Below are 13,862 nucleotides of genomic sequence, written 5' to 3'. Positions count from 1 at the left end.
GAAGCCAGCTGTAATGAAAGCAACTTTGCACAAGGAGGGCAGAGGGATCCTCCCATTTCCTGACTTCAGTACTCGACACAGCAGAGGAGATAACCGCTTCAAAGACTGTGTAAAGAATTTCAGAAGCTGGCCATTGCTGCAGCTGGTTGTCTCCTGCTAGACTGAAAGTCTGGCACAAATACAAAAGCTACACCTTTAATGGTCTTGAGGCGGCACCATCTTACTTGAATGGACTCCAAACCCATGCCTGATCCCTTTGATTAATGCTACTTTTTGCCTTGCTGATACCAGACTTTTAAAATCACTCCACTGATTCTCTCTGATCAGGTGACCTGGTTGTGGGAGAGTTATGATAAGGAGATTTAACCGTGACTTGGAGAACTGCTTTAGAATATACTTTCCTTCTCCCCCATGCCCCTCCCAAACTGTTCCTTCTTACCCCTTCCACACCCAGTATTCCTACTCACTCTATTCTGAGATGTTACTACAGATATGCAATTTAAAGGGGTCTAACATTTTTTAACGTTTGTGATGGCGCTCATACAATGGAGAGTTAGAATAGAAAAGGCAGGGAACTTACAGGCAATGTGAGATCTTGAAACATTTGTGGCAGTGGTTTACTAGATAACCCAGATGGTACTGTATGTTCCTGCCAAATAAAAAGATTTGAACCTTAAAATTGATTAACTCAGGTAGTCCATTCAAGTTAGACTCATTCTGTGAGGAGGAGCAGGTTGACTCTACTGCTTCAGTTGTCTGATGTCCTTTTGTTTGTTGTCTTTAGCTTGGCAAGTATTTGCTGTGGGCTCTGGTAGAGGTTACCTAGACCTTTAGACTTCCTTTATTTGCCTGGCTAGCCCTCTTTATTTAAATCGCCCATTATGATGCATTTCTTGAAAGTGCTTTCACATGTTTTATCCTTACTCTTCATTATGCAAAATTTCTACAGGCAACTGAGGTGGGGTGTCAGAGACATAGAAGGCAGCAATTCAAAGCTGTCTCTAATTAGTCATACCTTTAGCACCCAAGCATTATAACATTCAATGCATATCATTTACTTTGCATGTTGAAAAACTGCCATCTTTAAGTGCACCAAGCAAGTGGACCTCTGTGAGAAAGTGCCCTCTTTCTGCATAGTAGCCCCCACATTTTGCTGAACTGCTGATGTGCTTTGACTGAGTGTGCCCTGGGCTCCTGCTAATCAAGTACCCAGGGACTATGTTCTTTCCCAAAATCTGCATTGAAACCAAAACTCAATTGGCATCTTTGGCCACAGGTCAGCCCCTGGTAAATGATACCACAGGTACCCAGGGCACTGTGACCAGGGAAGACCTCTAAGGGCTGTAACACTTATTTTGCCACCCTTAGAGCCCCTGTACCACTACACTCACACACTGCCTTTGCAGGCTGCGTGTTTTGGTGCAGAACAAAGTGAAGAGTTGACATGGCACCCATCCCTGAGTGCCATGCCTACAACCCACTGCTCTGGCATAGATCAGTCACCCCTCTATCTGGGTGCACTATACCAGTGGTGAGGGTACAGGTGCATGAGCCCTGTACCCCTACAATGTCTAAGTCCATTCTTAGACATTCTAATCGCAGTGCTGCCATTAAGAGTATATGGTGCTGGGAGTTTGTCATTACCAACTCCACAGGACCATAATGGCTACACTGAAAACTGAGACGTTTGGTATCAAACATCTCAGCACATTAACCCACACTGATGCCAGTGTGGGATTTAATGAAAAATGCACACAGAGGGCATTTCAGAGATGCCCCCTGAAAAACAACCTACCACCAGTGTCCAGGCTGAGTGGTTGCTTTCAGCTGCCTCCACGAGATCTGTTTCTGGACCACTGGATCGAGATCCTGCTGCTCTTGGGTGCCTGAAACAATTTACATCCTGGTACAAGGTGCCAAGCCTCCTCCCCTAGAATGGTCAGGGTTCACGAAGGGGAAGCTTCAAAGGCTTGCTGACTTTGTGAGCTTCCCTAGGCCACTTGCTGCTTTCAGCAACTGGTCCCCATTGGTTCTGACCAGGAGAACCGGCGGGAAAAACAAGTGCGGGAGAGAGGTGTGCCCAGCTCTAACAACTCCACCCCTCAGGTGGGGGAGGCGAGGTGAAGCACAACTCTCAGTCCCCGCCATCTTGCAGATGGGGGGGACTCAGCCAACCAGGGAAAGGCTTATGCCCCCCTCCCACTGGAGGGTGGCATAATAGGGGGTGTACACACCCCAGGGAAGGCACCCATCTGTCCCAACCTTTTTACCTCACATCCACAATAGGAGCACCAGGGGGATTCAAAGGTCAGACCGCCCCCCACTCTGACAGTTATACACAACAAAAAGTCTGACCACCCTGGAGCAAACAATTCTATATTTTTAGAACTATAGGAAATAATTACTTAAATTCCCAAACCAGTCCAGCTCAAATATCTGTGGACTGGTTAGTTGTGCTGCTCAATTTAAAAAGAAATGTCAATAACCACACTGTGTAACACCGTTGTGACCGCTGTCACAAACGTGTATATACCACAATTCCAAATATTGAAAAATGTGGGAAAAGACCAGAAAGAACCTCACGTACGCACAACCAAGGAGCTGCTGCATGGTACTCGCCAGTATGCCCACGATATCATCATTGGTTGCTTTCGTGGCCTCAAAAACAGAAAAAAAGGTGTGTACAATTGATCCTCAGAGGTGAGAAAACAAACAACATACAACATAAACAATATGTGTAGTGAACAACACCGAGACTGCGTAACTCACTCAGTGCTCAGTTGTCCCCAACCGTGCACAGAGAACAAAACGTCCTCACAGATAAAAATGGGGTACCACTCACATACAAAATGTATTTTTATTAGTCGTTGTGAGTGTCCTCGAATTATAAAACAGGCATGTATATGGCCACTTTCACTCACAGAAGGCCAACATGTTTCGTTGCCAACACTATCCAGGCAACTTCATCAGGGCTGTCGGGGAGCCAGTCTTCACCTCGATTTTTTTTTTTCACACCAAATCGGGTGGTTGCTGCTGTCCCGCGTACCTGCAACTATCCCACGTAAAGGTACCCACACCAAATGGTTGCGTTCCACCTTAGCGACTGCAAATGTCAGTCTCCACCGCAAACTCTTGGTGATTTCAAGTTGTCTCAGTTGTCCCAACATCACAAACCTTTTTACCTACCTGTAACACTCCTAAAGCTAGTATTTTGGGGCACCACTAAACCATGCTTCCTCAGACCAGAAGAAACTACAAGAAAAGAAGAAGAAGGACCGAACAGCCGTGCTGAAGCTAACAAGAGGAAGACGCCTACTGACTTGGACCCAGCGCTACTGGCCTGTCCCACCTGGAACCTGCTCCTGCAAAATCCCGGTGTGTCCTGCAGCCAGCAAGCTCAAAAACCCCGGAGGACCTGCCTACCTTCAACCACAAAGACTGTATCTCCCGTGTACACCGGATTTGTTCATCGCCAACCTCTGGCTCCGTCCGGACACCGCGAATCTGCACCACTCTGCACCCACTGTCCATGGTCCGGGCTTGAGTGGGCAAACACTACGAGAATGTCTCTCCGGCAATCCTGAACCGAGATCTGGCAACCCCTGACCTGGCTCAACCCCCCAGCCGACGCCTACAGCCTAAATCCGGAAGGTCCCCCATACCGCGACCAGGAGCTGGTAAGAAGATCTGACCCCCCAAAAAAATCCTGCCCCGACGTCCGACGGCCTTGGGTGGCCCAACTGACGGCGCCTAACCAACCCTCAACATCCCAACTTACCTCTCGAAGTGGTGGTCGCACCCAGAAGACCTTCGTCCCCGAGCCCGCAGTGCCTTTGCAAACCGGAGGTTCCCCATTGCAAACAACAGGGCGCCCGACGTCGAAACAGCACCCTGCACCCGGCCGCCCTAGTGCCACTGAGGGTGCACCTTTGGTTCTACTTTGTTTCCCCATTTGATCTGAGCTGAAACCCAGGAGCTTTGCTGCCACAACCAAGTGGCCTGCTCGTCAGCAGCCACCAACCGGAGGCCCCCTATCCCCCATTGGATAACATTGGGCCTCATCCCTCTGCACCCTGCCGCCCTACTGCCGCTGAGGGTGTAACCTGACCCTGGGGGACCCCTGAGTCTACCCCCTGAACCTCAACTCCCACTACTTACCCTAAAACGGATAATACTGTTTTCCTCCTTAGGATAACATACATTGACTGTTTTTCTTGGAAAAGTCTTTTAAGTGTTGAGTTTGAAAACCTAAAGAAATTCTTTAAAATTGCACTAACTAACAAAAACGATTTTACTTACCTGTTTACAGGAAATGTCCCAGTGTAGTATCCAGGTATACTACACTGTGTAAGAAAAGTAATCTCAAAAGTAACATACCTGTAATTTTACTGGAAATCCTATACAAAGTATATATACTGTATTTACAAAGCATTGCATTTCTCAGAAACAATACTGTAAGTCAAAACAAAGTGCATTTACAATTACAATCCAAACTGTATTACAACTGTATATTTAGTGCTAAGTATTTATCACTTAACTCTGCCAGGCCTGCTTGATTCTAGGAAATAAAATAACTAAAAGAATATTTTTATACAAAAACAATTGGTCTGAAGTTCAGTCTTTGAGTGTGTGAATTCATTTGCTGACTAAGTGCGTACAACAAATGCTTAACACTGTCCACTGATACTGCCTTACTGCTCGAACACACTACCACAAATAGAGAGTCAGGTGCTATCTACTTTACTTCTGCCTACCTTATGGGTTCCACTGGACTCTGTGCACAATATACCTCACTTTGGTATTGTATATACAGAGCCAGCTTCCTACAACCTCTTGTTTAAAAATGGCGATTTGGATTATTTCTAAGTTTAACCACTGTGGAAAAATACATGTGATTTACAGTAGTAAGATAACTTAAATGTTCTTTTCACATTTCCATTAAGGATAATATCTAGTTTATTTTTATAGTGTTCAAACAGTCAGAAGGCGTCTTTAGGACACCTATAAAAACAAAACATGATCATAAACGTCTTAGATCCCTACCTATGGTTTATAGATCAACTTATGCAATGTATATTGTGGTTGGTGCTGCACAAAATGATAAATAAGTTGCTTATTTATTGGTATTGAGTTAGGTTGAGTTCCTTCATTCTGAGGTCTTTTCCATAAATCATCATGCATTTTAGTTAGAGAATCCTGCGGGACAGGCTTGTCGTCCCACCTACCCCATGGAACTGCTAATATGACTTGGGTCCCACAAATAATTTGATGAACCTGGCTCCTATGAAACCAACTAGAGGTGTTTCAAGCAGCTATTTAAAAGTGCAACAAATGAGGGAGAAGGGCTGATGGAGGGCTGAGGGGGTCCACTCATCAAGCACATCTGGTAAATATCATGTTGAAAGTATCCGGCCAGCGTCGCTTTGGTCACATAACTGGATCCCAACTCCATGTTATAAATTGAAATACATATATTCAATTGGTCTAGCTGGAGCGGTTTCAGGAAAGTTTTTTGAAAGAGTGATAATGGGGTAAAATGACAGCCCCAAGCAATCAGCTGAACCGCTGCCTCACATCTTGTAGGTGCCATGCTGATAGTATCCAGTGAACATGGGGCTGGATCATAGGGTCTGGATCACAAGCCCATTTAAACAAAATTAAAATAAAGGTATTTTCAAGTTGCGGTACATTTACAGTTTCTGGGCTCTTGGAGGGTGATCATTTGTGATTCACCTAATGTAAGTAGTCCGCATCAGTTAATTGTTTTACTGAAAATTATAACCTACATGCAGTTGATCTTGGGAGCTATGTGCTTGTCCTATGCCCATTCTGTACCTTTTCACATTTCTTTCTGTGGAAACCTGCTGTCCAATGGTACTATGTTATTGTTAGTCACCGGGCACTTCATGATTACTGTTCTCACCCGGCTTTCTATGCATGCCAGCAGCTCTTACCTCTTGGGTGCCATCAATGCTCAAGTAGTCTGCCCAACTTTCCCTTCACAATCTATGGCAGATTCTCCTCTGTGCTGATGCCAGTCAGTGCTAGTGCCAAGGTGATTGACAAAACATCCCGTATTAGGCATATCTAATCAAGACTTCTAGCCACAGATTCCTTACCCTCGAATATTCCCCAGATGTCAGACCTAAACTGGAAATTTTCAGGCAGTACTTCTGCTCACTGGTAGGTGGCATTGATCGGCTCCGCATCAACGGTGTCTGCACTGGAAGTGACATGTGCGGCACCTATTTAGGCAATATCACGGTGCGCTGACATCAGTTCTATTCTTTCCACGCTACCTCAGTCCACTTTGGGGACGATTTTTTCAACGTTTTGTCAAACATTTTTCAGCTTGTTCCCCAATGTGCTTATGGATGTCCCCTAAAAGCCTCTGAGGTTGGAGTGCTGTAGTTCCTGTCAAAGACAGATGTCTGTGACAGATCCCCACCTGGTTTGCCACTCGTGCTTGGATGTGGGCCACAACTTTAAGGCCTGTGAAGACTGTCATGCCATGAACCCAAGGCACTCCAGAAGCAGTCCCTGAAGCTCCTGGTCACCTTACGCCAGTCAACTCTGATGTTCCAGGTCCCAGTCACATGGAAGGTCCTGGGTCCGTGCGCTGAGCCATTCCCGACACTCATCATCACACTCCATCGTCAGATAATTCCCCAAAATAATCCAAGAAGTCAATGTGCTCTTCACCTTTGCTGTGCTAGTCTAGATCTTTGGAAGAGGCGTGGAAATGACGCCACAAATCTAGGCCCCGCTCCCACGAGTCAGCCGCAGCCTCCAAACCCCTTTAGATTGCCCTTCCACGACAACGGGCTACTGGTCGGCGGCAGGATATGGCACTCCCTGCCCTTCTGGCAGTCCATAACATCAGACAAATGGGTGCTCCAAATAGTTCAGCGGGGTTACAGCCTTCCGTTTATAGAAACCTCGCCATCCATGCCACCATCTTCAGAATGGCTGTCGGAGGACGATTTCTCCCTGCTCCATCAGGAAGTATAGGCTCTTTTGGCCAAAGGAAACATTGAGAGGGTGCCGACATCAGAAGTAGGTCATGGTTGCCGTTACTGCTACTTTCTAGTGCCCAAGAAGGAACGCGACCTCTGCCCTATTTTAGACCTGCACCCTCTTAACTTCTTCCTGAAGAAGGAGACATTCAAGATGCTCATGTTGGCTTAGGGCCTGTCTGCCCTGGACGGTAGCGTTGGGCTTGAAGGACGTCTATTGCCTATTTTCACATCCCTGTTTTGTCTGCCCATAGGCGTTACAAGGTGGGACAAGAGCACTTTCAGTAGCTGTGGCCCCGATTGGCTTTACCAGCGCTCCTTGGGCGTGCACCAAGATGATGGTAGTGGTTGCATCCCATCTGCGGAGGTTGGGTGTTCCAGTTTTCCTATATCTCTACAACTGTCTGCTGAAGATGGCTCCCCCCAGGCAGCTGTCTCCCACCCCCAGACTAAGGCGGACCTGGGGTTTACTATCAATGTACCAAAGTCACACCTGATCCCTCTCACGTGCTCCGTTTCCTCTGAACCATTCTGGAAACAGTGCAGTTTCAGCCCTGTCCTCCATAACGGCTAGTCCCGGTTATTCCTGCTAAGATTCCAATGTTTCAACCTCTATCCTGGATTTCGATGAGACTGACTTTGAGGCTGCTTGGCTTCAAGCTGTAGACACATACCCGCTGGTATTTGCGGGCTCGGTAGTGGGACCTGAGGTCCTAGTGGGTACAGCATCAGGGGTATCTGTCCGATCTGATCCAGATATCAGAAGGAACTGCAAAAGGTCTGTAGTGGTGGCTGACAATCCAGGATCGGGTTAGCGGCAGATCCCTCTCCCTTCCCCACTGGGAGTAGACTGTGGTGATAGAAGCATCACTTCTGGCCTGGGGAAGCCATCTGGGAGAGGTGGAGAGTACTCTGGTCTCCGGCAGAGCCTTGTAACTACATAAACCTGTTGGATTTGAGAGCGGTTCACCTGCCATTGAAAGCCTTTCTTCCTTCCATCAAGGGAAGGCTGGTTCAGGTGTTCTCGGACAACACCACTGCTATTTGGTATTGCAACAAACAGGGCAGGGTGGAGTCGTGGACCTTGAGTCATCGTTGTCTGGAGGTTGTGATGGTCCTCTGTTAGAGTTAGGAAGCCCAACCAATCACCTACCTTAGGCAGGGAGAAAGGTCAACTAAAAAGCAATGGCAGGAAGCTTTGAAAATAACACTCACGTCTTACAACATGGGCGACCCTTCACCAGAGTTTAACCAATTCATTATATTAGCAGAGAACCTGATCAATGTCTCTGAATCAGGAACTGAGCTAACCCAATTGAGTTAAGAGGCCCTGTGTCTCTGGACATGCCATGGACCTCCGGAGATTTTCCTCGTTGCACAACACAGGATCTCTGAACGTCAGGGCAGATGAACTCAGCTGCCGATGCTTCACAGATCACGAATGGCATCTCCACCTGGAGGTTGTGCAAGGTCTCTTCTACATTAGATCTATTTGCCACCACCAAGAATGCGCATTGTCAGCACTTCTGTGCCCTGGAGTTTCCAGGGTGGCTCTCGCGCTGGAGACAGGTTTTTCTTGAGTGGAATTCTGACTTCTATATGCCTTTCCACAGATATCACTCCTGCCCAGAGTTCTCAAGAAGATCAGGAACGACAGGGCCCAAGTCATTCTTGTGGTTCCGGATTGGACACGGAGATATGGTTTACCGAACTCATGAGCATCGGTCCTCCAAACAGGCTGCCTTTTCGGGAGGCTCTCCTTTCAACAGGAACCGGACAGGGTCCAGCACCCGAACCTGCACATGCTCCTCCTTCATGTATGGATATCGAGTGGCGGCAACTGACAGTCTTTGATCTCCCTTCTGAAGTCTGTGATGTTATTCTGGCAGCCAGGCGTCCCTTAACACAGACAGTATACTGCTGCAGTTGGAACAAATTTGTGTCTTGGTGTGCTACCAAAACTGTTGATCCCATTTCTGCCCCTTTGTCTGAGGGGTTATTTGTTCTATTAGTAGCCTGGCAAGGTTTTGCTTTGGGCACAGTTAAAAGGTATCTGTCTGCCATATCGGCTTTCTTGCTGATGCCGGACCAGACCACCCTGTTTCTGTAATCTGTTGTGACTCATTTTCTAAAAGGACTCCAACACATGTTTCCTCCAAAACCATTCATCCTACTCCAATGGGACTTGAATTTAGTTTTAACATTCATGATGTGCTCACCCTTCAAGCCTATGTACGACTGCCCCTTTACCATTAATACTGCCATTCTAGTGGCCATCACATTAGCCAGGAAGGCAGGCAAACTCCATGCTCCCTCCATAGACTATATTTTTCCAGACAAATTGGTTCTGAGCAACCTTGCCTTTTTCCTGCCAAAAGTGGTGACACCCTTCCATGTCGGCCAGACCATCACATTGCCGACCTTCTCTGGGCCTCACCCTTCCAAAGAGGAGGCGAGACTCCATCACCTGGGCCCGAAAAGACTGTTATCATTCCGGGTGGACAATCAACTCTTCATTGTGTTCACCAGAGCAAAGAAAGAGAAAGCTGTGCAGAAATGGACCATCTAATGGCCTGTCTATTGATGGATTGCACTCTACATTAAGATCTGCTATACACTGGGCCGAAAGCAACTCCCTGAGGATTTGTGAGACTACTGCAATAGAGACAAGGCTGTGGTCACTGCGTTAGCTCGTGGAGTCCATGTCCTGGACATTTGTCAGGCTGGAACGTCAGCTTCTCTACAAACCTTCACCAAGCATTACTGCCTGGACAGCCAGGTTCATTCAGTCCTCCAGGACTTCCTGGTCTGAATTTGTTCGCAGGCCCACCTCCGGTGAGGTATTGCTTGGGAACCTATTCTAAGGTAAGGAATCTGTGCCTAGAAGTCTCTATCAAATGAACAAGTTACTTATCTTTGGGAACACTTTATCTAGTAGAGACTGTATCTAGTCACAAATTCCTTAGTGACCCTTCCATTCTCTCCGCTCTGTGAGCAGATTTTATCCAACTAATAAATGCTCTCTATACGTCCTTAGTGTCTGTCTGCATACTGGACCATCCACATTCTGTTGTGGCTCTGTCCTTCTGGTGCAGAAATGTCCAGAAAAGAATCTTTTGTCAGTACACTGGGGTGTCACCTATATAGGCACTGTGCACTGCACTGCCTGTGTGCACACTGACTAGAGCCGATCAACACCACCTACCGGGGCACACAGAGGTACTGCTCGAATATTTCCAGATCCAGTCTGACACCTGAGGAATATTCTAAGGTAAGAAATCTGTGACTAGATAGATTCTATACCAGATAGAGTGTTACTGTATGCAAGTAACTCATTCTTCCGGAAGAGGTGTCTCAGAGGTCATTTCAAAGAACTGGAGCCCATGGTGACATGTGCGGGAACTTAGGCATAGAGGGTGGCCAATAAAAGGTGTTAAACGAGTCCCTAAAACTAAATAACACCAGTCTCAGATGGCAGTCACAATAGTTTTCACCATCGTTTTCCCAATCCATCATGTTGATTTTATCCACCTCTTTCTCGAAGGTAGTATTTATGGGCAAGTGGCATGGTGCATTGCTCTTAACTGTGATTTATGTTGTTCTGATTTTTGTCCCTTTTTATGTTCTCCTTGCGTATCCAGCATTTCTATGTGAGGTTTTTCTCTAGCTCACACTTTCCTGGAATAAATCTACCTTTCGGTCAGTTGTTCCCATTATTTTATTTTTTTCTCCTGTAGAGCTTTTTATGTCTATTGACATTTTCTTCCTACAAGTGGTTTCATATTAGAAACATTAATTTGGTTACGCTAGATTAGGCTGAGAACCGCAGGGTCGACATTACCTCTTTTTAAGGGAACATCAGTTACATCAAGCCATCCACAACATGGTTGGTGTCTTCAGACTCTGGTATGGAGGATATTTTACCCAGGTTTAGACTTGCCAAACACCAAATGAAGGCACTTTGTTGTAGGCGTGAAAAGGTTGGGATAATGCTTGAAGGACACATCACTCTACACACATCCATTATACAGATCCTCAGCAAAGTCCTGTTAGCATACGACATGTTGCACCAATCCACGTCGTATCCTATAAAGAGAGAGATCTGTGCCATGCTCTGTATGGAGCTAATTTCGCTTCCAGCGCCTGGTAGTACCGGTTACTTCTTTTTTCTACACTAGTCTTCTCCAACGAATAGCTCGTAAGCTACTGGTAGCTATCCACCTACCTGTCAGTAGCTCTCCTGTGTGCAGCCCAACCTACTAAATTAGACACTTTCGGTTGGTTGAATTAGTCTATGCTGACAAATTTAAAAGTATGTATTCAAGACAAAAATGTGTGTATTTTGAAACCTCATTATTTCCAAAATGTATTTAAAGCTGATGTTTGAGTGAAAAATCAGGTGTCACTGGGGAGACAGACGCAATAGTAATATTAATAGCTTGGTGCAAGGTGCATTGCAGCTACGGCTGTTATGTATTACCCATGTAGAGGCATTCCAAATTAATAAAGGCTTATTAACATTACTGCCGGCAACCCTGCCTGATGCACTGATGTGATCACTGCTAGCCATCTTGCATATGGAGACCACTAATGTAATATCGTCTGATATGGTCACTATTATACCACTAATAATATTAGTAGCTCGGAATGGCTTTCACTGAACATCAGTAGCTCTTACTACTAAAAAGGTTGGAAACCCCTGTTCTAAACATTGTTCCCATTGATTGGTCCTCCTAAATCTACTTGTTATTTCTGCTATTACTAGCTGGCTTGTCCTGACAGACCAATAGGCACATTGTAGACATTAAGAATAAGCCCACCCCTCCCGCCCCAATGAGAAGAATTACTCGGGCACCTTGCCATTTATGAGGTCAAGCTCCTTGCTAACGATAGGGTATTGACCATGCTCTTTGCTAATGATAGGCATTTGACCAGTCTCCCGACCAATGGTAAATATTCGGCCAGGCCCCTTGCTAGTGGTAAGTATTAGTCAGGCACTTTGCTAATTATCGAAGCATGGCCAGGCTGTCTGCCAATAATAAGGGACTATCAAATCTCTCTGCTAATGACACTGGGTTAGCCAACTAAGACCCCTGCCATTGATAGTGGCCAGTGATAGTGGATTGGCTCAGTTATTGATACAGAGACATTGATCAGGTTCTCTGCTAATGTAATGAATTGGTTAAACTCTGGTGAAGGGTCGCCCATCTTATAAGACGAGAGTGTGATTTTCAAACCTTCCTGCTATTGCAGTTTAGTTAACTTTTCTCACCACCAAAGATAGGTGATTGGTTGGGCTTCCTAACTCTGATGGAGGACCATCACAACTCCCAGACAACGATGAGAGATTTTTCTGCATTGCCGATATATTGGTGAGTGGCTGGTGATAATCCGAGAACGGCATGCAATGTGGATAAATCCCAAGCTGGTGCATATCACTCTTGTAAATTAGTGAGCAATAGACTGGTAGCTCCAAAGTAATACCCAATTATCTCTTTGTTTCCTAGTGTAATCCAAAACATCCTGTCAAGGCCTATTTTGCTGGCAAGTGTGCATAAATCTTCAAATAAGAAAACTGACCAGCAGGTGCCAGTGGTTGGACGTCCACGCATGACTCCCCTATTGGTGGAAAACGCAGCAAAGTGTTGTTTGATGGCTGAGTGGTATGACGTCGCTTCCTAGTGGTGAAGATTCTCCCCTGCACTCTTTACGATTGGTGGGTGCATTGAGTCCTCCCTTCTACAATTGGTGGCCCCATGCAAACGTCTCTGTTAATCACTCTTACATGACTCTCAAATGACTGCAAGTACTGGGGCCAATGGAGAAAACCGTATTTGTAATAAAAAAAATCGTTCCGCTTGAATAGCCTTTTAACATAAATCGTTTTGCTTCAAATACGCTTTGTTTTCAGACTTCTTCCACCACTTGTTTCAGATCAAATTCATTTTGGGATCGTGGTTAAAGACCTTACAAATAAAACAATCCATCTAGAAAACATGTAGAGAATATTGAAGGCAACACTTTTTACATCTTAGTTTCTCCAACAAACTATGTCAAGTACGGGTGTCAAATCTTGGGAACTTGGGTTAATGTTTCATTTTATAATTTGCATCTGCATACATTTTCAGATTTGATTACAACTTCCTTTGCTGGTCAGCATTTTACACAAGCAGTTATTTAGATACATATGTATTTATTGGGGACATTGCACCTTTTCATAAATCAAATACATTCATTGGTATTAACTATTTTACTTCTGAAAGATTGTAAGCAAAAACTCTTTGCATCTGACTTATTCGTGAATAGCGTGCAATGTTTTCCTCCATTTTCTAAACTACTCTCTCTGCTTGGAATACGAAGTCTTTTCTTAGATGGGACGAAGAGTGGTCTGTTTGTTTGCTGAATGGGTAAAGTGGAAGGTATTTTTAGGCTGATGAATCAGGAAGAAGTTACAATATTAAGGAACAAAAAAAATGGTGTCTCATCTAACATTACATTGATTTATACACTGTCTGCTTTGTTTTTCACTGGCTTCTAAGGTTCTGTTATTTTTCTTAGTTATGTCTGTGCACTTTTCAAACTTTACTTTTTCATAAATGTCAATAAAGAAAATAAAGTTACATTTTACACACCTCCTGTACAAATGACTCTTTATCGGCAACTACCACCAGGCTCGGACTGGCATCAACAATTGGTCCGGTATCCCAAAATAAGTGGCACGCATTTGTAGACTGCAGCCTTTTGCAAATTGCTTGGTTGTTATCGGGGGTATAATTCTCCGAGAAATCTGTGGTAAGTCAAGCAATGTAGAATTTGTAGGGCTGCTAACATTTGTCAAGATTGGTA

At 45.3% G+C, this 13,862-nt stretch overlaps 1 protein-coding gene across 1 annotated transcript in view; it reads left to right on the top strand.

Annotated features, from left to right (window-relative positions):
- DDN (dendrin) overlaps window positions 1–13,642 on the top strand; it is a 102,888-nt gene extending 89,246 nt beyond the window's left edge. The window contains exon 5 of the mRNA XM_085600408.1: window positions 12,524–13,642. The gene's annotated coding sequence lies outside the window, so the exon portion shown is untranslated. The remainder of the gene's footprint in view (window positions 1–12,523) is intronic.
- The last annotated feature ends 220 nt before the right edge of the window (window positions 13,643–13,862 follow it).

This window comes from Triturus cristatus, chromosome 4_2 (genome assembly GCF_964204655.1).
Source record: "Triturus cristatus chromosome 4_2, aTriCri1.1, whole genome shotgun sequence".
In the NCBI taxonomy this organism is placed as follows: Eukaryota; Metazoa; Chordata; class Amphibia; order Caudata; family Salamandridae; genus Triturus; species Triturus cristatus.
This window is presented reverse-complemented; position numbering and strand designations above follow the sequence as displayed.